The sequence below is a fragment of the Lithobates pipiens genome, unplaced genomic scaffold (assembly GCF_037356315.1).
Source record: "Lithobates pipiens isolate NorthernLeopardFrog02 unplaced genomic scaffold, aLitPip1_a1.2 Scaffold_22, whole genome shotgun sequence".
Taxonomy (NCBI): Eukaryota; Metazoa; Chordata; class Amphibia; order Anura; family Ranidae; genus Lithobates; species Lithobates pipiens.
Genome location: NW_027507784.1, coordinates 208,599,932 through 208,624,364, shown reverse-complemented (window position 1 = coordinate 208,624,364; position 24,433 = coordinate 208,599,932). Strand labels below are relative to the sequence as shown.

The 24,433-nt window shown below is 44.1% G+C and overlaps 1 protein-coding gene across 3 annotated transcripts in view; it reads right to left on the bottom strand.

Annotated features, from left to right (window-relative positions):
- The window catches only part of PMM2 (phosphomannomutase 2), a 119,102-nt gene that overhangs the window by 94,515 nt on the left and 154 nt on the right, over window positions 1-24,433 (bottom strand). The window lies entirely within an intron of this gene.

The following is a 24,433-nucleotide window of genomic DNA, read 5'->3' as shown; positions in this document are numbered from 1 at the left end:
AATGGGGGCTGTCAGACACTTCCCCTTTGATGAGCGCTACGCTCAGAATGTGGGACAGTCTTAAGCGAGTACTGGACTTGGCCCCTGCCCATGTCCCCGCTGGCGCCTTTGGGAGGGTTCCTCTGGTTCCCCCCTGGGGAACATGCAGGCTTCTTTGGAACCTGGGTAGATGACAGGAATGCTAGCTGTGGGAAAAGTGAAAGGTGCTGAAGGATGGCAAAATGATTCCCTACGAATCCTAGCTTCTAGGACCGGGAGACCGCAGATGAATTTCTGGAGGTATAGACAATTTTTTCGAAACGCACAGCAGATTTATAAGTGATATCACATCACTCACTCCTTTTGAGAAGTTATTCATAGCAGAGGAACCAATCCCTCGAATGGTTTTAGAACTTTATCTCCTACTTGGTGTCTCAGCCTCGGCCCCCAAGCCCATCTTCATTCATGCCTGGGATAGAGATCTAGGACAGACCGTCACTGGGCCCCAATTGACATACCTCTATCAGCTCACCCACTCCAGCTCCGCAGATACTAAAATACGGGAGACTAATTATAAACTGCTGTCATGCTGGTACAGGGTCCCGGCCGATTTGGCACGGAGGTACCCACCCAACAGGCTCCGAGTTATGCTGTCGGGGATGTGGAGGCCAAGGAACCCTGCTACACTTGTGGTGGGAATGACCACTAATTGCACCTTTCTAGCAAGACATAAAGGAACAGGTCAAGGAAATCCTGGGAAAAGATGTCCCCCTCTCACCGGTCCATTTTCTCTTGCATATCCCTCCCATGTCAAATCAGCCGTTACAAAAAAAAAAAAACGCTCTGCCCCACCTGCTAAATGCAGCAAAGCGGCTCCTCCCAATCTATTGGAAGAAGACACAGGTACCGGGCAGGGAGGAGTAAATACGCAGGCTAAATGAGAACAGAGAAGCAGAGGAATGGATTGCAACACGTAAAAGCACAAAAGAGAAACACAACCACATGGTCACTGGACGGATCATTTTTTCCGACCAAATTCGAGTATCATCAAGCCTGGATGTATCCCTGTTGAAGCTAGCAGATCCAACTTTTGGTCAATGTGTCGACCTTGCTAATAGCTAAACCTGACCCCACCCCCCCCCCCCCCGCCGCCGCCCCATTTTAAATCAGAGCACAGACCTCAAGCATTGTATGTACACTTATTGCAGAATGAGACATCGCCCCGGCGGCAGACAGTCCGGTGCGGAATGCATGAGAACACTATCAGCTCAAGGTGAGATCCTGTTCCCTTCCCCCCTTCCCCCTACTCCATACCATGGATAAGTGAACGACCCTCCTGATGGTGTGAATGCCTTTATTTCGCCATGCTCTCTCTCTTTTCTATTGTTCCTGAAGAAATGATAAAATTCTGTGTTCTACCGAACTGTAAAGCTATGACTAAACCCAATAAACAAAGTTTACAAAAAAAATAAAAAAAATTATACACCACACTTGCACAGTACAAGCCTCCTGGGACAGCCCTGCCAGCATACCTTTAGGGATTGAGAGGCTCCTCCTGTGTCTCACTCATTGTCGATGGGGGCTTCTGTGTGCCTCAATTAACGGTGCCCTCTCGTGGACCAGGTCACTCTCCTCGTGCGACTCCTCTGCTGTTTCATTGATGGTCACATGACCGCTCTCCTCCTCCAATCAAAAGCTACAATCGAGGAGGAGGCCGAGCGGGAGGAGAGCGGTCATGTGACCGTCAATGAGCAGAGGAGAGTCACATAACAGGGTACACGAGAGAGCAAGGGCCAGGAAGGGCAGGGCGGCTGGCCCGACACCCTCCCAATGAGAAAAGAAAGAAACGTTGGGACTTTACATGAGACCGTGACCATCCACTACACAGGTCTCCATCCCTATTTATATGAAAAATAAAGGGGAAAAATTGGGGACAATTGGGACTTTATATGGAACACCTTACTGGGCAGAATAAGTCAGTCATCAAATATAATTAAAGAATGTATGTTTATTTGCTGGTACCACATGAGAGCACAATGCAATAAATGATATAGGCTTAGAATCAATAAATATGGTACAGAGTAGATAAAACATGATAATTTAGTCACATTATAGTAAAATAATATGTTACACTGTAACAGATGATACATGATAGTAACATTCAGCACTCCACCCAACATTTATATACACAAACAAAATTATATTAGTATAAAATTGATGGCTTAGACATTGGGACCCCTTGATAGATACATGATTGCTGTGACATAACATCAATTGTGAATGCTCGATGCGTTTCGTGGAAGTTTGTCCACTCATCAGGAGCAGCTAAATGGGGATCCCTATAATATAATATGATATAGATGATTGTTAGTCATATCAAACAATAGGAAGAGAGGGAACAAAATAACTGGTCCTAACACTCTTACCTATGGGTATATTGTAAAGCATATGTGATAGTATTCATGATGATGGAGGGCATCAGGGGGATGAGTAAAGCATCCCCCCCGGGAGCTGAGGAGGTAGCCAAACGGCAGCAAGGCACGGCAAGCCAGGAAACACGTATGAAAGTTCCTTTCTTATAGTACGACCCAGCGTGACGTTGGGGGGACCTTGATGGTTGGCTGGTATCTGGCATCTCCAGGTATTCACGGATTCTGTATCTTACGCACTCTGACACGTGTATTCTCTACCTTATATGCTTTTTTCTTTATTTAGGTCACTCATTGCTGTTCTTATATGGCATCTGGTGTTTTTGGTGGGTGCGTCCCTTGTCCACATTTTCTAACTTTCTTGCACTGTGGCTATTTGCACATTTGGAGTGTTTTCGATATGCCCCTCTACTTGGTCTCTCACTACTTTTTTCACGCTTACCCTCCATCTTGTGGTTTTGTTAGTTTACTACTTAATCCGACCATTATATAAAATTATCTATTACAGTTACCCTTTTGGGTTCATACGCTACACTACAATATTGGAAGGGGAACTTTTCTGCCGTTCACTTTCATACGCGTTTCCTGGCTTGCCGTGCCTTGCTGCCGTTTGGCTACCTCCTCAGCTCCTGGGGGGGCTTTACTCATCCCCTGATGAACATCCGCAGACACCCGCTATTGTCTGCCTCCACAATTGTCCGATTCTGCAGACGGAGGAAAATTCTATTTTTCTATCCATCTGCAGAGTGGATCGGATGAACGCGGACAGCCGGTCCGTGCTCATCCGATCCCCATAGAGAGCGGAGAGCTGACAGGGTGGTCCCTGCACAGTGTGCAGAGACCGCCCTGTCCGCCGCCGGCTCAGCGGGGACAACGGAGCGATCCCCGCTGAGTGAGCGGTTCATCACGGGGCGGATCAGTAATGTGAAAGGGGCCTTAGAACTACAGCGCGACTTGGAAATGAATTCTGTAATAGAAGTCAATGCAAGTTGCCTGAGTCTTCATAGAAGCACTTGTTCCCTCTCTGGGCAGTCTGCCAAGAAAAGAGCAAAAAGATACAATGTTTACACTTGAATGAATGAACTCAACTGTGTGTAGAGTTCTCAGTTTAACCATTTAAAAACTAAATCTTTTCTGACACTTGTTGCTTACAAGTAAAAGTCCTGTATTTTCTGCCAGAAAATCACTTAGACCCCCAAAAAATGATATATATATTTTTTTAGCAGAGACCCTAGGGAATAAAATAGCGGTTGTTGCAATATTTTAATGTCACACGGCATTTGCGCAGAGGTCTTTCAAATGCAGTTTTTTGGGGGTTTTTTTAGGAAAAAGAATACACCAAAATCTACCTCTAATCTATATCATATTATATTATAGGGATCCACATTTAGCTGCTCCTGATGAGTGGACAAACCTCCACGAAACGCGTCAAGCATTCACAATTGATGTTATGTCACAGCAATCATGTATCTATCAAGGGGTCTCAATGTCTAGGCCATCAATTTTATACCAATATAATTTTGTTTGTGTATATACATGTTGGGTATCATCTGTTACAGTGTAACATATTATTTTACTATAATGTGACAAAATTATCATGCTTTATCTACTCTGTACAATATTTATTGATTCTATGCCTATATCATTTACTGCATTGTGCTCTCATGTGGTACCAGCAAATAAACATACTACTGTTATAAAAGTTTTAAATGTTTATTGTGTGACTATTAGAAAAACAATAGTCCTGAGACTGATGTGCTCAGAAGTAAGCTTTTTAACAAATTATTGTATTAACTCATTGTATTGTTTTGTCTTAATTAACTCCATAGTAGGTAGGATGATTAGATTTAACTTAATATGATAGCCTAAGAATGTACGGAACATGAATAGCAAATAAAGTGCCATGACAACGTTATTTATGTTCCCTCAGCCAATAGAAGCATAGAGGTGTTATTCTTGTAGGGTATGAGGAGAGAGATATTCTTTTGTGGGGACTTTTTTCTGCAGCTTGTCCTGTAAGCATGTCTCCCTGTTGTGGGCCACATCAGAAATAAATTGTTTGCTTCTCAAATACATCTGGAGTTTTTACTGATCACAAGGGAAGTTCCTAACATTTTTGGTCCTTTCGAGCCAGAAGCAACACGCTGGTTTTCAGATCAGACGGCCCCGACAAAACTTCGGTGAGTATTGGACTTTGAAGCTCACCGAACGATTAAAGTCCCCCCATTCAATGCTATTGGTGAAAAAGGGGCGGGGGCAAAAGATCTGGATTCCACTGTCTGTTTCCGAACCTTGTGTGATCCAGTCCAGGTGTTTGAGAGGTAAGATAATTTAAATTATTCTTAATTCTTTCTAAGAGTCTTTTCTTCTCTTTCTCTTTGCTTCTGGTTTAATGTGTTGTAATTGCCGACATTGGTATTGAGCCTATAATATTCTAGGTGGTCCAGTGCTCGTAGACAGAGACACTTGGGGACGTTGTCCAAGGTAAAAAATTACGTCGCCCGCTGTCCGGACAGATAACAAAAAGATTTGAGGTATACCGAATGTCAGAGGTTGAATGCCTGACTATTTAAGCGCTGTTTAGTTAAGTGATCTAAAAAGATCGCAAGGCTAACTTTCTTCTGTGTGTGTTTACTTTATCTTTGTTCATGTTTAACCCTTTTTGATTCTCTCGATAGTGTGGGGAGTGCTGATGTTTTTGCTCTTGTATTGCTTTGTTCGTTTACATGTTTTTGTGCTGCGTATTTCTAAGAAGAAGATAAGAAGCCAAGGCACTGAACTCTCTCCCCCTCCCCCTCCCCTCATGTAAGGATTGCTCCTGCCAGAAGTTGTAAAAGTTAACCCTTGATTAGCTATGACAATACAGAAGGGTTATATTGTAAATATTGAAACTTAGCATAAAAGAAAAAGAAGGTACACTGACACCAGGTTGCTTTATTATTTTAGCATGCCACGGTGTTACAGGAAGCAAGTGGCAGAAATTGTTTATAGTTTGGGTAGCTTGGAAAAGGTAGATTGCACTTTGGAGTGAATAGAATGTTGTAGAATTATTATCAGGTGAATGTCAGAGGCATGCGAAACAAGATAAAACGCACTGCCGCCCTGACATTCCTTAAGTCTCAGCGTGCTGACATTATCGCGCTAGTTGAGACCCATGTTACTGGCCATCTCCAGTCCTCTCTTAAGAAACCGTGGATAGGTTGGGCGTACCATGCTACCCACACCTCATACTCCAGGGGGGTTTCGGTCCTAATTGCTAAAAGGGTGCCGTTTAACCTAGTGCTGCTCCAGACGGACCGGCAGGGCAGATATGTATTCCTGCATGCCACCATTAATGGATCCCCTATTTTGATAATAGCCCGCTATGTCCCCCCCCCCCCCATAACTCAGTTGTACTTAAGGAGGGCCTTGCATTTATGGCACACTACCCCTCGGTGCCGGCAGTGTGGTTGGGGGACTTTAATATGACCCTCATTTCCGCTCTGGACCGCATGGGCACCCCGGACTCCCCTGATGACCCTCCAGCCCATACCAGACTACACCGTATATTGACCGATTTTGCTCTTGTCGATACATGGCACCACAAGCATCCCCATGCTAAAGCATACTCGTGCTTCTCAGCCAGCCATAACACAATGTCCCGAATTGACTTCATTCTCATTTCACAGACTCTGACACCCAGACTGGAAGATGTGGGCTTCGCTCCGAGAATCCTCTCGGATCACACCCCCTACTGGATTACGATGCGGCTCCTGAGGGCCTCTCCCTCTCCTACTTGGCGGCTGAACCCATTTTGGCTGGCCGCCCTGCGGGAGCAGGGGGACATCTCTACGGAGTTGCAGCACTATTTTGCAGTTAACGGGGACTCCACTACATACGACATGGTGTGGGACACATTTAAGCTTTACGCCCGCTCCCTGCTCTCCACGCGCATTAACAGACTTAAGCGGTCGTCCAAACTTGTTGTCCAACAGGCTACGGAACACCTACAGAGATTGGAGGAGGAGTTTCATCGAGACCCCTCGCCTGACGCAGCCACTAATCTTAAGCTCCAGCTACGACAGGTCTCCCAGCTACATACGAAACAGGCCAAGCAGCGCATCTTTTTCTGTAGGCAAAGGGTATTTGAATATGGAGAAAGATCGGGCAAACTACTCGCTTACCTCGCTCACTTAGATTCCCGTCCCCCGGTCGTGGTGTCGCTGCTGGACACCCAGGGGAATGGTATTACGGATCCACAACAGGTGGCGGAGGAGTTTGCGAGATTTTATCAAGCACTCTATGCCACTCGGGTCACTCATACTCCCCAAGACACCAGAGACTACTTGGCGAGAATTACATTTCCCAAACTGACAGACGCCCAACGTGACCTTTTAGAGGCCCCCCATTACTGAGGAGGATATTTCCAAGGCAATTTCCTCTCTGGCCACTTCTAAAGCACCAGGACTTGACGGTCTGCCGCTAGAATTTTATGCCACCTACTCTGAACTTTTGACCCCTAAACGCCATGACTTATATGAGTCCATATTTGACACGGGAATCCTACCCCCCTCCATGAGGGACGCACAAATAGTTGTGATTCCCAAGCCAGGGAAGGACCCACACTATCCGGAATCATATAGACCTATCTCTCTACTACAGGTTGACATTAAAATACTGGCTAAGATTCTTGCCTCCCGCCTTAATCAGGTTATCCTCTCACTGATCCACCCTGACCAGACTGGCTTTATGCCAGGAAAAAACACCGCCATGAATATCCGCCGCTTACTTATGAACATCCAGGGATCCCATGATGAAGTCGGCTCGCGGGTCGTGGTGGCTTTGGATGCTGCCAAGGCCTTCGACTCCGTGGAGTGGAACTACCTGTGGGAATGCCTCTTGGGATTTGGACTTGGCCCCAACTTTATCTGCTGGGTCCAACTCCTGTATCAATCCCCGAAGGCCAAGGTGTTTGTGAACGGCTGGCTCTCTGAGCAGTTCCCGCTGGAGAGAGGGACTCGACAAGGCTGCCCCCTTTCCCCCATGTTGTATGCGTTGGCTGTGGAGCCACTGGCTATTATGGTTCGCGCAGACGCCAGAATTCGTGGCCTTAGGATAGGAAACCTGGAGGAAAAGATCGGGATGTATGCCGACGATACACTCATATACTTAGCCGACTCGGGTCCCTCCCTTCTTGAAGCCCTCCATACCATAGACTGTATCGGTAGTCATTCGGGTCTGAGCATTAACTGGTCCAAATCCCAGATCCTTCCGCTTGATCATTTCCCCCCTGTACCCACGTCCCCTCCTCTAGATCTCCCTAGGGTTTCCGTGATCAAGTATTTAGGAGTGCAGGTCACTAGATCGCTGACAGACTATGTACCCCTAAACATTGAACCCCTTTACGCCCTGATTAAGACCAAGACACAAACCTGGGCCAGACTACCTCTGGGCGTTATGGGACGCATTAATCTGGTCAAAATGATACTTCTGCCCAAGATACTTTATTTGGTGTGGCATGCACCCCTGTATATACCACAAAAATTTTTCAAGACGATTGAATCAATTCTCAATTCATTTATATGGGGCCACAGCAGACACAAATTGTCTTGGAGACTTCTGAAGAATCCAGTGACAATGGGAGGGGCTGCCCTTCCAAATTTCCAGGATTACTACCTTGCCTCCCAATTGTCCCATTTTTATCACTTTGACAAGAGCGAGCTACCAAGATACCAGACATTACTTTTTAAACGCCCTGATGACCCTGCTCACACCCCACTTCAGTCAGTCCTTAGGGCTCCACTGTCAAAACGTTCCCCCTATCCAAAAGTAGACATGTTGACGCATCACCGGAGGATATGGCGGACGGCCCTAAACAAACTTGGGACCCCACAGGTTCATTCTTAAACTCCTCTCTGGTTCAACACTCACTTGCCCGAACTGCTGTCCGTTCCAGACCCCGCAGCTTGGACGCGGTATGGGATATTGTACATGCACCAAGTCATGACTAGCTCTGGGCTTAAATCCTTTCAAATGCTAAAGGAAGAATTCGCACTCCCTAACCATCTCTTCTTCCGATATTTACAGCTCCGACATGCGCTACAGACTCAGTTTCCCGGCTCCAACCCCCCGACAGTCCCTCCTATAGTAGATATAGTCACAGGGGCTGAACCAACCAGGTTGATCTCTGCCCTCTACTCCGCCATCCGTCTCCCAGGTTCCGGGGCATTGGCTTACGCCGCCAAGGCCGGATGGGAGGTGGATGTTGGATTAATTGAGGACGAGGAGTGGGATGATGTATTGGGGGATGTGAAGAGAGTATCCCCCAGACTTTCGGACCGCCTCACACAGCTGTACATTGTTCATAGGACATATCTGACCCCCCAAAAGATAGCACGGTTCAAACCCACGTATAATCCGGGATGCCGCTTATGCGACCACACCCCAGGCTCCTTCTATCACCTCATATGGTCCTGCCCGGTTATACAAACAAACTGGATACAGGTAATTTGCTTTCTCCATGACCAGAGGGGCTCTCCTGTTAGCCTCGACCCGAAGCTGTGCTTACTTGGTCTCTTGCCAGAATTTGAAGCTGACAAGTCCCTTCGTACCTTTTTACATGAAACACTGTTCCTGGCGAGAAAAGTGCTTGCTCGCGGCTGGATGCAGGCCCTCCCCCCCACGGTCCAATGTTGGAAGAAAGAGGTTAACGATACCCTCCCGTATAAGAAATTAATATATACGCATAGAGGATGTCCACTTAAATACGAGCAGATATGGGGCAGATGGTTGGGGGATGGGGAGACATGTACTTGATATGCTGTTGTATTGATCCTTTGCCCCCCTCCCCCCTCTGTTTTTCCCTTTCTGTGCTTCCTTCACCCCATGGGTCTGCTTTTATTGTGTCCCCCTCCCTTTCCTCCTTTTTTTTTTCCTTTCTCTCTCTGCCTCCTGCCCCTTCCCCGGTGGACACGGATTGGTCTTACAATGATGCTACCCATGATGGGTATCTAAACCCTATGCGGCGCAACTATCCCAAAGCACTCATGTATGCAACACTGCCTTGGCCAGGTTGGCCCTTATTACCTGATGTACCTTATGTATGCTTACTATGTATGTTATATTCTCTGTTTCCTTCTTTTTGTTTTTTTTTTCTTAGTTTTTTTCAATAAAGTTTGTTTTTCAATTAAAGAAAAGAATTATTATCAGGTGGCTTGATAAATGTGAAAAGAAAAGAAAAAAAAAAGGCTGAGAATGTTTTCATTACTATGAGTGCTCATGCACACGGACGTTTTAAAAAACTGGCTGCAAAGCTAGCTCCGATGCCTGGAAAAATCGTTGTTAAAAACGTGATTTTTACCACGTTTTGCATTGGCGTTTTTGCGCGTTTTTTAGCGTTAGCGTTAAGTAGCGTTTTTTAAGAAACACATCTCTTGGCTATAGCACTCAGAAAACAAAGAAAATATGTTGCGTGTTTATGCGCGTTTTCCTGCGAGTCGCGTTTTTACAGCTCTAGCTCCACGCCACGGAACGCACTGGTCCTGGGTTTTTTTTACAGCTTAAAAACGCCTATGCCATTTGCAGCTCAAAAACGCCTAGGTGGGCATGAAGCCATAGACTAACATGGACAGCCGTTTTTAAGCTGCAAAAAAAGCTCAAAAAAGTGGCTGTAAAAACGTCCGTGTGCATGAGGCCTGATGGTCAAGAAGCTGTTTCTCGGAAACAAGAAAATGCACATTGCCTGACAGAAGTCAATTTGTGCATCTGTGAAAATATTAGGACTTTTGGTGGGAAAGAAAGTCTGAATAATAGTCTTAAAGTAAATATTTATATTGGATTGGAGTTATTTTTAGAATTCACAGACTTTCAACTGTGAAGTGTTAATGATGCAATGCTGTTTATATTTGGGTACATTTATAAAGTCAAAAAGGCTAAGTTCTGAATCAGAATACTAAAAAAAAATTAAAAAGAAAGAAAGTTCTATTTTGGGGGCCTGTGGATAAGCTTAAATTGTCAGGACCCAAAGTTCAAAAAAGGTATGGGTTGGAAATGGCGGAGTATTGGCTTCAGCATGCTAGAATTAGGGTAGAAGGAAGTACAAAGGAAAAATGCCAAGCCCAATTGTCCCTAGTGGACAAAGAGGATGATCTCATCTGCTACACCCAGAGACCACCTCCCTATAATGGTCCTCCCCCTCGGGTGCAAGCAACTGCCCAGAGTAACACCTTCCCTGTGACATCCACCCTTGTCAAAAGAACCGCCTCTGAACAAAACCCCAACTCCACTTCCTCAATCTCTCCAGACAGTAGTTCAGTCCTGGAGATGAACAGATCGATCCTTGAAACATTAACTGACGCCATAACTCATGCACTGGGTGCCCCAGCAATGCACAGGGATGGGGGGGGGGGGGATCCATTGCCTCCAGAAAGCCCAGACTTAGGGAACAGGTTGACTGCCTTACTGAACAGATGCCATCTTAGATGGGTACAACGGACTGATTGGCAAAAAATAAATATGACAGTACAAGAAGACAAGGAAAGTGTCAGTGACTACCTAAATAAATTACGAGAGATTTTTAGAGTGTTCTCCGGGCTCCCCGAAGCTGAGGATGTGTATAGTGCATATTAACAACAGCTAAAGATTGTTTTTTTTAAATGGATTGAAACAGGATCATAAGGATTACATTGTTAAAAACATGGTTACTTACCGAACTGCATCAGTTTTAGATGTTTTACAATATGCTAAGCATTCTGAGAAGTATTTGAAAACAAAGGCAAAAAAGAATGTGAAAGTAAAGGTTTTTGTGCAAGGTGATGAAGGAGAGGAGGATGCAGAAGAGTACACTGCTGAGGCAGAACCAGAGGGGTCTCATAGAGGAAGAGGCACAGGTGGTTTTAGAGGAAGGATTACTCTACAGAATTAGACAGTGCAACTAGAGCACTTCCACCCTGTGTACAAGCACTGGTAGCATCAGCGGTGTAGTGGTTAGCACTCTCGCCTAGCAGTGAAGGGGGTCGCTGGTTCGAATCCCAATCATGGCGCTGCCTGCCTGGAGTTTGCATGTACTCCCTGTGCCTGCGTGGTTTCCTCCGGGTGCTCTGGTTTCCTCCCGCACTCCGGGGACATGCAGGTGGGTTGATTGGCTTCTGTCCCGGGTTGGCCGTGGTATATGAATGGGGACGTTGGATCCTTGGGGTGGAGAACGATGTGGGTGTACAGGGGTAGGGGCTGGACACTCACTCAGGCTGAACCGGATGGACTGGTGTCTTTATTCAACTTTACTAACTGAAAAGGTACCACATGCAGTGTCTGTTATCCTGTTACAACAAAAGGTATCACATTTGAGCCCAGCACGACACCTTTCCTGCATGACAATACTCTTGACACAACCTCACTTAACAATACAGAGGTGTACTACATTAAAACCATCCACACTACTACTACTTCCTACTGATGGTCATAAAACATGACTGCGCTGCTGCCATCACTGAAAAGGTACTGCCATGAAGTGATCTGAAAGATGTACCATTATCTAACCCTGACATGACACTTTTTGTTGACGGTTCTAGTAAGAAAAATCCAGATGGCACAAATGCAACAGGATATGCAGTAGTGACACAGGATGAGATTTTGGAAGCGGGGCCACTACCAAAACATTATTCAGCACAAGTTGCAGAACTTGTAGAACTGACAAGAGCATGTATACTGTCAGAAGGAAAATCTGTAACCATATACACTGACAGTCAATATGCCTTTTCAACAGTACATGTTTTTGCACAACAATGGAAAAACAGGGGGATGGTCACCTCCAGTGGTAAACCATTTTCACATACGGACTTCATTTTAGAACTCCTAGATGCAATACAGTTACCAAAAAAGCTTGCAATCTGTAAATGTCAAGCACACACAAAATATACGGACCCCATCTCAAAGGGAAATAAAAGGGCAGATGAAGCTGCCAAAATAGCGGCACAAGAAACACATAAAATAATGAGGAGAAATCATAGTGATAGATCATACAGTCCTTACTGATATGCAGCAAAATGCCCCCCCTGGGGAAAAACAATATTGAAAAACAAAGGGTTGCACAATAATTGATGATATTTACACATCACCTGAAGGGAAACCGATATTACCAAAATCTTTATTTAGGTATGCAGCAGTATTGACACATGGAGTAACGCATGTGTCAAACAGGGGGGTGACTGAGATGTTAAATAAAGTATGTACAGCCTAGGGATTCACAAATTACTCAAAAAACTTTTTGCTCTCAATGTCTTATATGTGCAAGACACAATGCTCAGAGAGGTATAAGACCACAGAAAGGGAAGTTCCCTACACCGCAATATCCATTCCAACACATTTGCATGGATTTTATCGAATTAGACAAATGTGAAAGGAAGAAATATTGTTTGGTACCTAGGCACCCTGACCAAATGGGTGGAGATATTCCCGACAGGAAGTGCAGATGCACAGACTGTAGCCAAAGCATTACTAAGAGATATTATTCCTAGATTTGGAATCCCTGAAAGGATTTACAGTGATAATGGACCCCATTTTGTAATTAAAAAATATACAACATTTGACAGAAGTGATGAGAATTAAAGGGAAATACCATTGTGCCTATCATTCCCAATCAGCTGGATTGGTAGAAAGACATAATGGCATTCTAAAAAGCAAACTGAGAAAAGCTATGGAAGAAATAGGTAAAAATAATTGGATGTATTGCCTACTAGTAGCTGTGACCAGTATGTATATCACACCCCCAAAAGAAGATGAAAAAGGTGCATGTGGGAGATTGGGGTCTCAATAAAAAGTAATAAGAAAAAAGCAGTGGTACTCCCCAAGGTGGGATGGTCCTTTCAAAGTCCTTTTAACTACCCCTACTGTGATAAGGATTGCAGAGAGGTCTACCTGGATTCACCAGTCCCATTGTAAAAACGTTTCACAGGCAGAGTAGGGCCAGATGGCTACCAGAGGTTCAGAAAATCCGGCTACAAAGGGAGGTCTCACACAAGGTGGGACTTGTCTCAAACCGGTGAAGTCTCCCTCCCCTTCCAACTCCCCTATCCTATCCGCTGGAACTCTGTAGCTGGTTAGGATGAAAGGGACAGTAATTATCCTTGGGTTACTGGTGACTCTAGGAGAGGCATCCATAAGAGGGGTTATACATTATGGAAGAGTAGAGGAACCTTTGAACTAGGAAAGAACAGAAAAAGCATTAAATCTAAAACTTTATAGAGGGAATAACTAGCACTATACTGGTAGACTTCTGTCAGATTGCAGATTGTGGGGATACAACTGGGGCTAGAGGACTTCTATGGGCAGATAAATATATCTGCTGGCTCTGGAATAAGACAGGATGTCAAGCATGGGATCGGGCCCTGTGGACTACAGCACATCAAGATTGGGGGTATAATCAACCAGGGGCTAAAAAGAGTGGAATAAAGGAGAGACTCATAATCACAAAAGCGGCCAACTCCCCCTTCACAATAGTAATAACTGTAACCAACTATTAATAACATTAAAGGAGCCGAGGAAGGAAGATCAGCGGTTGTATTCCATGGGAGCATGGGTGTCAGGAACTGACCCCTCAGGAACATTTTTCCTTGAGGTATTACCACCTAATAAAACTAGACAACAGGAAAAGGTAGACTCAGAAGGGAAAGAAGAAGGCCATACTAAAATAGAAGTTCTGAGTATAACTATAAGATTCACTAACGTAACAATAGAAGATGCCATAGCTTTGGAGACGGGCGACCAAGAATAAAAAATGAGTGGTTACAATGGTTGAGGTTAAAACTCTGAAAAAGGAAAACTGTTTAGTTTGTGCCGGAGCCAGACCACATTTAGCAACAGTTCCTTTTCCTCTAGATCACAATACAGATCCAGAAGGTTTAAAATGTATGTTGCAATTGTATAATAAGAGCTATAAACCTGAAACAAATTCTACTTGTCACACATTGAGTTTGTTGTTTCCCCCAGTACAGAGACCTCAGATACCTCCAGCGGTTACCGCTTATCTGGGCAACTTTACTTGTTTTGCACTCCCAGGGACCCGTAGCGCGGTGGATCTTGGGTCACTGCCTGATGACTACTGTGTGGAGAGGATTAACACGGACAACGGTGACTGGGTTGGACATGACATTCAGAGAGCTGATGTCTGGTGGATGTTTGGGGATAAGAAACTGTGAGCTAGACTACCAGCCAATGCCCAAGGGGATTGCGCAATGGTCCAGCTGGCTATGCCCCTGAGAATCCTGTCAGAATACCCGTGGACTAAGAGTCACCGACAGTATCGTAGGGACACCTCTCCCTTGGGGTCATTTGACTCTCAGATCTACATAGATGAGATTGGGGTTCTTTGCGGGGTGCCGGATGAGTTTAAAGCCAGGAATCAGGTGACTGCTGGGTTTGAGTCTCTTCTCTGGTGGGTGACTATAAATAAAAATGTTGACTGGATTAATTATATATATTATAACCAACAACGATTTGTAAACTATACTAGGGATGCTGTGAAGGGCCTAGCAGAACAGTTAGCCCCCACATCTCTAATGGCCTGGCAGAACCGAATGGTTTTAGATATGTATGGTCTTAGCTGAAAGAGGAGGGTATGCAAAATGTTTGGTAGCATGTGTTGTACCTTTATCCCTAACAATACAGCTCCTGGAGGGACAGTGACCAGAGCCTTGGAAGGACTGACTGCGCTATCGAATGAATTGGCGGAAAACTCAGGTATTAATGATCCATTCACAACTTGGCTTGAAGGATGGTTCGGTAAATGGACTGGGATTTATCACATCATGTTTGATCTCAATCGCTGTGGCTTTGGCTGTTTTGGTTACTTGCAGATGCTGCTGCATTCCCTGTATTCGAGGACTTTCACAAAAACTCATTGCAGTCTCAAGAACAATGTATCAAACCCTCTCTACCTCTGAGGAGACCTATGTGGACATTGAAGCTCAACTTAATGACATACAGTCCGAAAGTGTATAACACAGGGACTTTCATCGAAATGTGTTGAGATAAAATAGTCACACAAAGAGGAGGGAATGTTAGAAAAGTTTTAAATGTTTATTGTGTGACTATTAGAAAAACAATAGTCCTGAGACTGATTTGTTAAAAAGCTTACTTCTGAGCACATTATTGTATTAACTCATTGTATTGTTTTGTCTTAATTAACTCCATAGTAGGTAGGATGATTAGATTTAACTTAATATGATAGCCTAAGAATGTACGGAACATGAATAGCAAATAAAGTGCCATCCTGTGCCATGACAACGTTATTTATGTTCCCTCAGCCAATAGAAGCATAGAGGTGTTATTCTTGTAGGGTATGAGGAGAGAGAGAGAGATATTCTTTTGTGGGGACTTTTTTCTGCAGCTTGTCCTGTAAGCATGTCTCCCTGTTGTGGGCCACATCAGAAATAAATTGTTTGCTTCTCAAATACATCTGGAGTTTTTACTGATCACAAGGGAAGTTCCTAACAACTACTTTAATTACATTTGATGACTTATTCTGCCCAGTGATGTGTTCCATATAAAGTCCCAATTGCCCCAACGTTTCCCCTTTATTTTTCACCCTCCCAATGAGGCGGACCGCCCGATCCCCGCCCCCCCCCCCCCCCATATTGGTAAAAAATGTAGATATATTGGCGTATAAAATGCAGGCACGATTTACCCTCTGTTTTCAGGAGGAAAAAAAAAGTGTGTGTGTTATACGCCCATAAATACGGTATATATTCACTCAAATGTGGCATCTTTAATTAAGTCCAGCCAATGAAATATGTTTCAAAGCTTCCTGCAAACTTTTATTCAAAAGTAAAAAAAATAAATACAATTTACACACATAGGTTACAGGGTAAAATTGCACCCAATGTTATGCCCTTGGAGAGGAGGGGCTATGACCAGGGGCGTATCATGCCTTGAAACCTTCTGGATCTGTGAGTTGTAGTCCCACTCCCCATTCAGAACGAATGGGGAGTGGGACATTAATGCCTTTATTAATAAGGCTTAATGCAACTCATTTATTGCCATTTAGGAATCATGGGTTTGAATGTTATTTTAACCACTTAAGCCCCGGACCATTTTGCAGGCAAAAGATCAGAGCACTTTTTGCGATTCAGCACTGCGTCGCTTTAACTGACAATTGCGTGGTCGTGCGACGTGGCTCCCAAACAAAAGTGACGTCCTTTTTTTCCCCACAAATAGAGATTTCTTTTGGTGGTATTTGATCACCCCTGCGGTTTTTATTTTTTACACTATAAAACAAATAAAAAAAAAAAAAAAGAGAGACAATTTTGAAAAGAAAACATTTTTTACATTTTGCTATAATAAATATCTCCCAAAAATGTATAAAATTTTTATTTTTTTTCCTCAGGTTAGGCCGATACGTATTCTTCTACTTTTTTTTATCAAGAATCGCAATAAGCGATTGATTGGTTTGCGCAAAAGTTATAGCGTTTACAAAATGGGGGATAGTTTTATGGCATTTTTATTAATCTTTTTTTTTCTTCTTTTTTTTTTACTAGTAATGGCGGTGATCAGCGATTTTTATCACGACTGCGACATTATGGCGGACACAGCGGACATTTCTGAAACATTTTTGGGACCATTGTCATTTATACAGCAGTGCTATACAAATACACTGATTCCTGTGTAAATGACACTGGCAGTGAAGGGGGTTAACCACTAGGTGGCAGTGTAGGGGTTAAGTGATCTCTGGGGAGTGTTTCTAACTGTGGGGGGGGGGGGGGGGGGGCGTGGCTGTGTATGACACGTCACTGATCTCTGCTCCGATCACAGCACAGGCAGCAGAGATCAGTGACACTGTCACTAGGCAGAACGGGGAGATGCTTGTTTGCATTAGCATCTCCCCGTTCTTACTCCCCGGGTATCCCTGCAGTGATAGAGTCTGCGTGACCCGTGATTGGACTCACAGATGTCCCGACCAGCGTGCATGCGATGGCATGGCGGCAAATTTAAAAGGGACATACCTGTATGCTCATTTGCCTGTCCGTGCCATTCTGTCGACATATCGGCGTGCGCTGGTCAGCATGTGATTAAAAGGAACATATTTTTCAATTTTTTTTTTTAATATTAAAATGGTTAATTTAATGATGTACTTGTGCATACCATGTCATTGTACATCCATTATGTGATAATATTAACCACATATTACATGTGCTTGCTCTTTATATATTGAAATGTGTTTATATTAGTGCCCCAGTTTCAGCATCAACTCTGTGCTGGTGTAATTGTTATTTTTTCATGGGACATTTGTGTCAATGACACTGTGGCCTTTTTTCATTTTTCTTCCTTCCTTTTTTTTTTTTTTTTAAATCTATAAATGTATTTTTCTCATTTTTGCTATTAAAAATATGCGGCGTCACTGCCGTAGTAAACATCAGCAGTGTCTAGCCAATGATATGACAGATGCGGGCCTTTCCATAGTGAGGTTTGGCTTGCAGACATCTACATCTCCGGACTTGATGATGTAGTAGCAGATGGTCGGACGCTCGTGGGCGAGTGTTGTCTGTTCATTGGGCGCTGCTGGCATCATGTCTTGTGGAGATTGGCCATCTGAAAGTGAGGCTTGACACGCACACTTGATTTCTATAGAATGGTTGTCAGACAACCTTGTCAGTGCATGCACTGAACCGCTTTTCATAGCGAAGCTTGAGCCGGATGCCGATTTTTGAGAACCAGGAAGTGATTACATTTCAATGTTAATTCAGCACAGGTTTGTATTCTGTCATTGGGGTACAACATCTATTTAAAATGCAATGCCCACGGTGTCGCGACACCCCAGATGAACCGCGTCAAGACGAGTATTGCTGATGTTATTGCGTGAACTTACAGTCTGTTTTACAAGTGCTTTTTATCTGCTCAAAATTAGTTTTTTTTTTTTATATAAATATACATTGTTATGTGGATTTAGACTACGTGGAACTTTTGTTGAACTTTTCATTTCTGGCTACATCTTGTGAGCGCACAGGAAAGAATTGGTCTACTCATCTCTGAGTTTTCCTTCTTTGTTAGGATTGACAGTGTAACCATCATCCGTTGGTGCCATTAGCTGCAGGCGTGGATGTCCTTTGTATTGGTGTAGTTTCACCACAAGCCTTGAAGACTCAGTAGGCGTACGACTTGTTGCATCCATTAGCTCTGGTAAGCCTTCCATATGTTGGAGGTGGTTTTACATCTATCATCCACTTCTCACAATTGCTTTTCCACTGATGTCCTAAGGAGGCTATCCTCTTATCAGGATCTGCAGCATATTCCAGCTGCCACCTGTGGACTCTATTTATTTCACTTGTTATGGACTTTCAAGTGTATACATACACATATTTGCACGTTTATTAGGAGTATATAATGTTTATGTTCATACATTTAAAAATGTTTCATTCTTAAAATGTATATTTTTTTTTATTTATACTTTCTCATCACACAGTCTTACCTCATATGACCATTTTTTACTTAGCGCTGCATTTGTACCCATTATCTTAAATTGCAATGGTCTTTTGTTGTGCCTGCCGCTGATTCCATTTTTTCAGGTGACAGCGTGGTATTTTCCACTTTCACACATAGGTTACACCCCTGCAGGGGTTTTCAGCATCACAAAAAACAAAACAAAAAAAACCCCCTTACGTTTTCCAGACTCATCATCATGAAACACCCAGGAAGCTTTGAATCCCATCATACACTGCCTTGCACAGAACAGGGCTTGATAGGTCATGTTCACCACTCTGAACCACACCCACACCTTTTTATCTCCACCTACATTCTGTACAATCTGTTCAAATCCTTTAAATCATCTATCATATATATTATGTAGTGCAAGAGCCTGTCTGATTTTATACAAATTTAACATATTGTTTTGGTGGGCTTGCCTATTCCATAGTTTTTGGTAAATCTAAAGGAAACTGTACAGATTGCATAGTGTATGGCCATCTTCATACAAGTACATAGGAGGGAGTAGACATTCAGCTGTCAGGCCCCGTTCACATCTCCCAACTTGCATTCCCGCACACTTTTATTTTTTTGCAATTTCATGTCCATCTGCTAGAGCTGCACGATTAATCGTGAAAAAAACGTGATCTCGATTCGCCCCCCTTATGAGAGTAGGCGCAATTCTTTCATATAAACAAGTGGAGAGATTATCTGCTCACTCAGCTGTCAAAAGAAAGCATCCTGGGTAGGGATGAGCCGAACACCCCCCTGTTCGGTTCGCACCAGAACCTGCGAACAGACCTAAACTTCGTGTGAACTTTAGAACCCTATTAAAGTCTATGGGACTCGAACGTTCACAATCTAAAGTGCTCATTTTAAAGGGTAATATGAAAGTTACTGTCCTAAAAAGTGTTTGGGGACCTGGGTCCTGCCCCAGGGGACATGGATCAATGCAAAAAAAAGTTTTAAAAACGGCCGTTTTTTCAGGAGCAGTGATTTTAATAATGATTAAAGTTAAACAATAAAAGTGTAATATTCCTTTAAATTTCGTAGCTGGGGGGTATCTATAGTATGCCTGTGAAGGGGCGCATGTTTCTGGTGCTTAGAACTGTCGCTGCACAAAGTGTCATTTGTGCAGGAAAAAAAGTCTTTTAAAATCACTTGCGGCTAAATTGTCGGGTCTCCGTAATACAGAGAACACTCAATGAGTGTTCTCTGTATTAGCCGACAATTCATTCATTCATTGATTAAAAGAAAAAAAAAAAAAAAAGCGTGGGGGTTCCCCTAAATTCAATCAAAAGGCCCTTCAGGTCTGACATGGATATTAAGGGGAACCCCGTGTCAAATAAAAAAAAAAAATTGACGTGGGGGTCCCCCCAAATATCCATACCAGACCCTTCAGGTCTGATATGGATATTAAGGGGAACCCCGCATCAAATTAAAAAAAAAAATTGACGTGGGGGTCCCCCTAAATATCCATACCAGACCCTTTATCCGAGCACGCAACCTGGCAGGCCGCAGGAAAAGAGGGGGGGAACGAGAGAGCGGCCCCCCCTCCCTCCTGAACCGTACCAGGCCACATACCCTCAACATTGGGGAGGATGCTTTGGGGGTCTGTGACCCCTCAAAGCACCTTGTCCCCATGTTGATAAGGACAAGGGCCTCATCCTCACAACCCTGGCCGTTGGTTGTGAGGGTCTGCGGGCGGGGGGGCTTATCAGAATCTGGAAGCCCCCTTTAACAAGGGGACCCCCAGATCCCGGCCCCCCCGTTTGAAATGGTAAGGGGGTACAAAAGTACCCCTACCATTTCACAAAGAAAGTGTCAAAATGGTTAAATAAGACAAACACACTTTTGAAAAATTCCTTTATTAAAAAAAAAAAAATTCCAGCGGTGCTAATCCACTCTTGCTATCCAGCGACGGATGATCATATCCAGCGACGGGGGATCTCTCAGTCCAGCGCTGTCCATACCTCCTTCTTCTGTCTTCACTGCGGAGACACTGCAGAGAGCCGAGCGCTGACATTTCTTATATTGGGAGGGCGGGGCCACCCGTCACCTGACCCCGCCCCTCTGACGCAGGAGAGGGAAGCCAGGGGTTCCCCAGTGACGTGTGGGTGACCCCGCCCCCTCTGATGTAACGCAGGTTTCCGTTACATCAGAGGGGGCGGGGTCACCCACACGTCACTGGGGAACCCCTGGCTTCCCTCTCCTGCGTCAGAGGGGCGGGGTCAGGTGACGGGTGGCCCCGCCCTCCCAATATAAGAAATGTCAGCGCTCGGCTCTCTGCAGTGTCTCCGCAGTGGAGACAGAAGAAGGAGGTATGGACAGCGCTGGACTGAGAGATCCCCCGTCGCTGGATATGATCATCCATCGCTGGACCCCGGAGACCCGTCGCTGGATAGCAAGAGTGGATTAGCACCGCTGGAATTTTTTTTTTATTTTTTTTTTTTTTAATAAAGGAATTTTTCAAAAGTGTGTTTGTCTTATTTAACCATTTTGACACTTTCTTTGTGAAATGGTAGGGGTACTTTTGTACCCCCATACCATTTCAAACAGGGGGGGGCCGGGATCTGGGGGTCCCCTTGTTAAAGGGGGCTTCCAGATTCTGATAAGCCCCCCGCCCGCAGACCCTCACAACCAACGGCCAGGGTTGTGAGGATGAGGCCCTTGTCCTTATCAACATGGGGACAAGGTGCTTTGAGGGGTCACAGACCCCCAAAGCATCCTCCCCAATGTTGAGGGTATGTGGCCTGGTACGGTTCAGGAGGGAGGGGGGGCCGCTCTCTCGTCCCCCCCTCTTTTCCTGCGGCCTGCCAGGTTGCGTGCTCGGATAAAGGGTCTGGTATGGATATTTAGGGGGACCCCCACGTCAATTTTTTTTTTAAATTTGATGCGGGGTTCCCCTTAATATCCATATCAGACCTGAAGGGTCTGGTATGGATATTTGGGGGGACCCCCACGTCAATTTTTTTTTTAAATTTGACACGGGGTTCCCCTTAATATCCATGTCAGACCTGAAGGGCCTTTTGATTGAATTTAGGGGAACCCCCACGCTTTTTTTTTTTTTTTTTTTTTTCTTTTAATCAATGAATGAATGAATTGTCGGCTAATACAGAGAACACTCATTGAGTGTTCTCTGTATTACGGAGACCCGACAATTTAGCCGCAAGTGATTTTAAAAGACTTTTTTTCCTGCACAAATGACACTTTGTGCAGCGACAGTTCTAAGCACCAGAAACATGCGCCCCTTCACAGGCATACTATAGATACCCCCCAGCTACGAAATTTAAAGGAATATTACACTTTTATTGTTTCACTTTAATCATTATTAAAATCACTGCTCCTGAAAAAACGGCCGTTTTTAAAACTTTTTTTTGCATTGATCCATGTCCCCTGGGGCAGGACCCAGGTCCCCAAACACTTTTTAGGACAGTAACCTGCATATTACCCTTTAAAATGAGCACTTTAGATTTCTCCCATAGACTTGTATAGGGTGTTCCGGCTTTTCGAATTTGCTGCGAACAGCCCAAATTGTTCACTGTTCGCTGAACAGGCGAATAGGCCAAGTGTAGAACTTGAAACATTGTAACTAAAGCTTACTTCTTAGATCAAAAAGGAAAGAACTTCTTGTGTAAACAAATAATCTGGGCAGTCTGCCAAGCTTTCAACCACCTGTAAATGCACGAAGTTTAACCACTTAAAGTCTAAATCTTTTTCTGACACTTCTTAAGTTAAAATCAATATTTTTTGCTAGAAAATTACTTAGAACCCCCAAACATTTTTTTACAAATAAATATATATATATATATATATATATATATATATATATATATATATATATAGCCCTGGGGAATAAAATGGCAATAGCTGCAATATTTTATGTCACACTGTGACTGCCCAGCAGTCTTTCAAATGCAATTTTTTTGGGAAAAAATACACTTCAATGTAAAAAAAACAGTAAATTTAGCAGTTAGTGGTTTCAGAATCCTGACCGGATGTCATAGGACATCCTCAGGATTTGGGGGCGCACATTGCAGAGATCGTTGTTGCGGGGTGTCAGTCTGAGACCCCGGCAACTACGATCTCGGTAAAGAGTCTCCGACGGAGACTCTTTACCACGTGATCAGCCGTGTCCAATCACGGCTGATCACAGTGTAAATAGGAAGAGCCGGTGATCGGCTTTTCCTCACTCGCGTCTGTCAGAAGGGAGTAGAGTAGAGACGATCAGCTGCTCCACTGACAGGGGGGGTTTGTGCTGATCGATTATCAGCACAGCCCCCCCGAGGATGCCCACACTGGACCACCAGGGATGCCCAGCACCAGGTATGCCACCCTAGACCACCAGGGATGCCAATCAGTGCCCATAATAGGCATCACTGATTGGCATGCATTATTGTTTGGCACTGATTGGCATCCATCAAAACAATACAATGTCGCCTATCAGTGCCCATCCATGCCAACTATCAGTGCCACCCATCCATGCCAATCTGTGCCAGCTATCAGTGACAATTTGTGCCACCTATCAGTGTCCATCCGTGTCGCCCATCTGTGCCACCTAACAGTGCTGCCTATCAGTGCCACTTCATTGGTGCCACCTCATCAGTGCTGCCTTATCAGTGCCCATCAGTGCAGCCCCATCAGTGAAGGAGAAAACGTACTTATTGCCAAAGTTTTGAAACTGAAAAATATTACAAATGGTAAAAATTTAATTTGGGTACAGTGTAGTATGACCGTGCAATTGTCACTCAAAGTGCGACAGCGCTGAAAACTCAAAATGACTCTACAATCTCGTCACTGACATCCTTGGACAGCTCTTTGGTCTTTGCCATGGTGGAGAGATTGGAATCTGATTGTGTCTGTGGATAGTTGTCTTTTATACAGGTAACAAGCTGAGATTAAGAGCACTCCCTTTACAAGAGTGCTCCTAATCTCAGCTTGTTACCTGTATAGAAGACACCTGGGAGACAGAAATCTTTCTGATAGGGGGGATCGAATACTTTATTTCACTCATTAAAATGCAAATCAAGTTATAACTTTTTTGAAATGCGTTTTTTCTGGATACTTTTGTTGTTATTCTGTTTCTCATTGTTAAAATAAACTTACCATTAAAATTATAGACTGATCATTTCTTTGTCAGTGGGCAAAATCAGCAGGGGATCAGATCCCCCCCCCTCACTGTTTATAAAACAAAAGGGGAAGACACAAAATGGGAACCAAAGCTGGCTAAATTCTCAATTTCCCCAGAGAGTAGAAGATAATACCTGATTGGCTGCCATGGATGACACCTCCCATTTTCTTCCAGCAATTTATTTATGAAGGACCCCAATAAGTGGCATTCTAGGCTTCCCACAACTTAAGGCACAGATATTCTAATTCTGTTCTCAGCCATCTGGGATGTCATTTTCAAAAGTAGCATTATAGTGAAATATATTTTAAAATGCATAAAAGAAGAAGATGAAATGTACGGCCATTTGTGTTTTATCAGGTAACTAATTGAAAATATTCGCCCAGTCTCTGAAATGTATCTTCTTGCACGGGAACTACAAGCCCCAGCATGCCACACTCAGAACTGCAGCTCCCCCCATACGTGA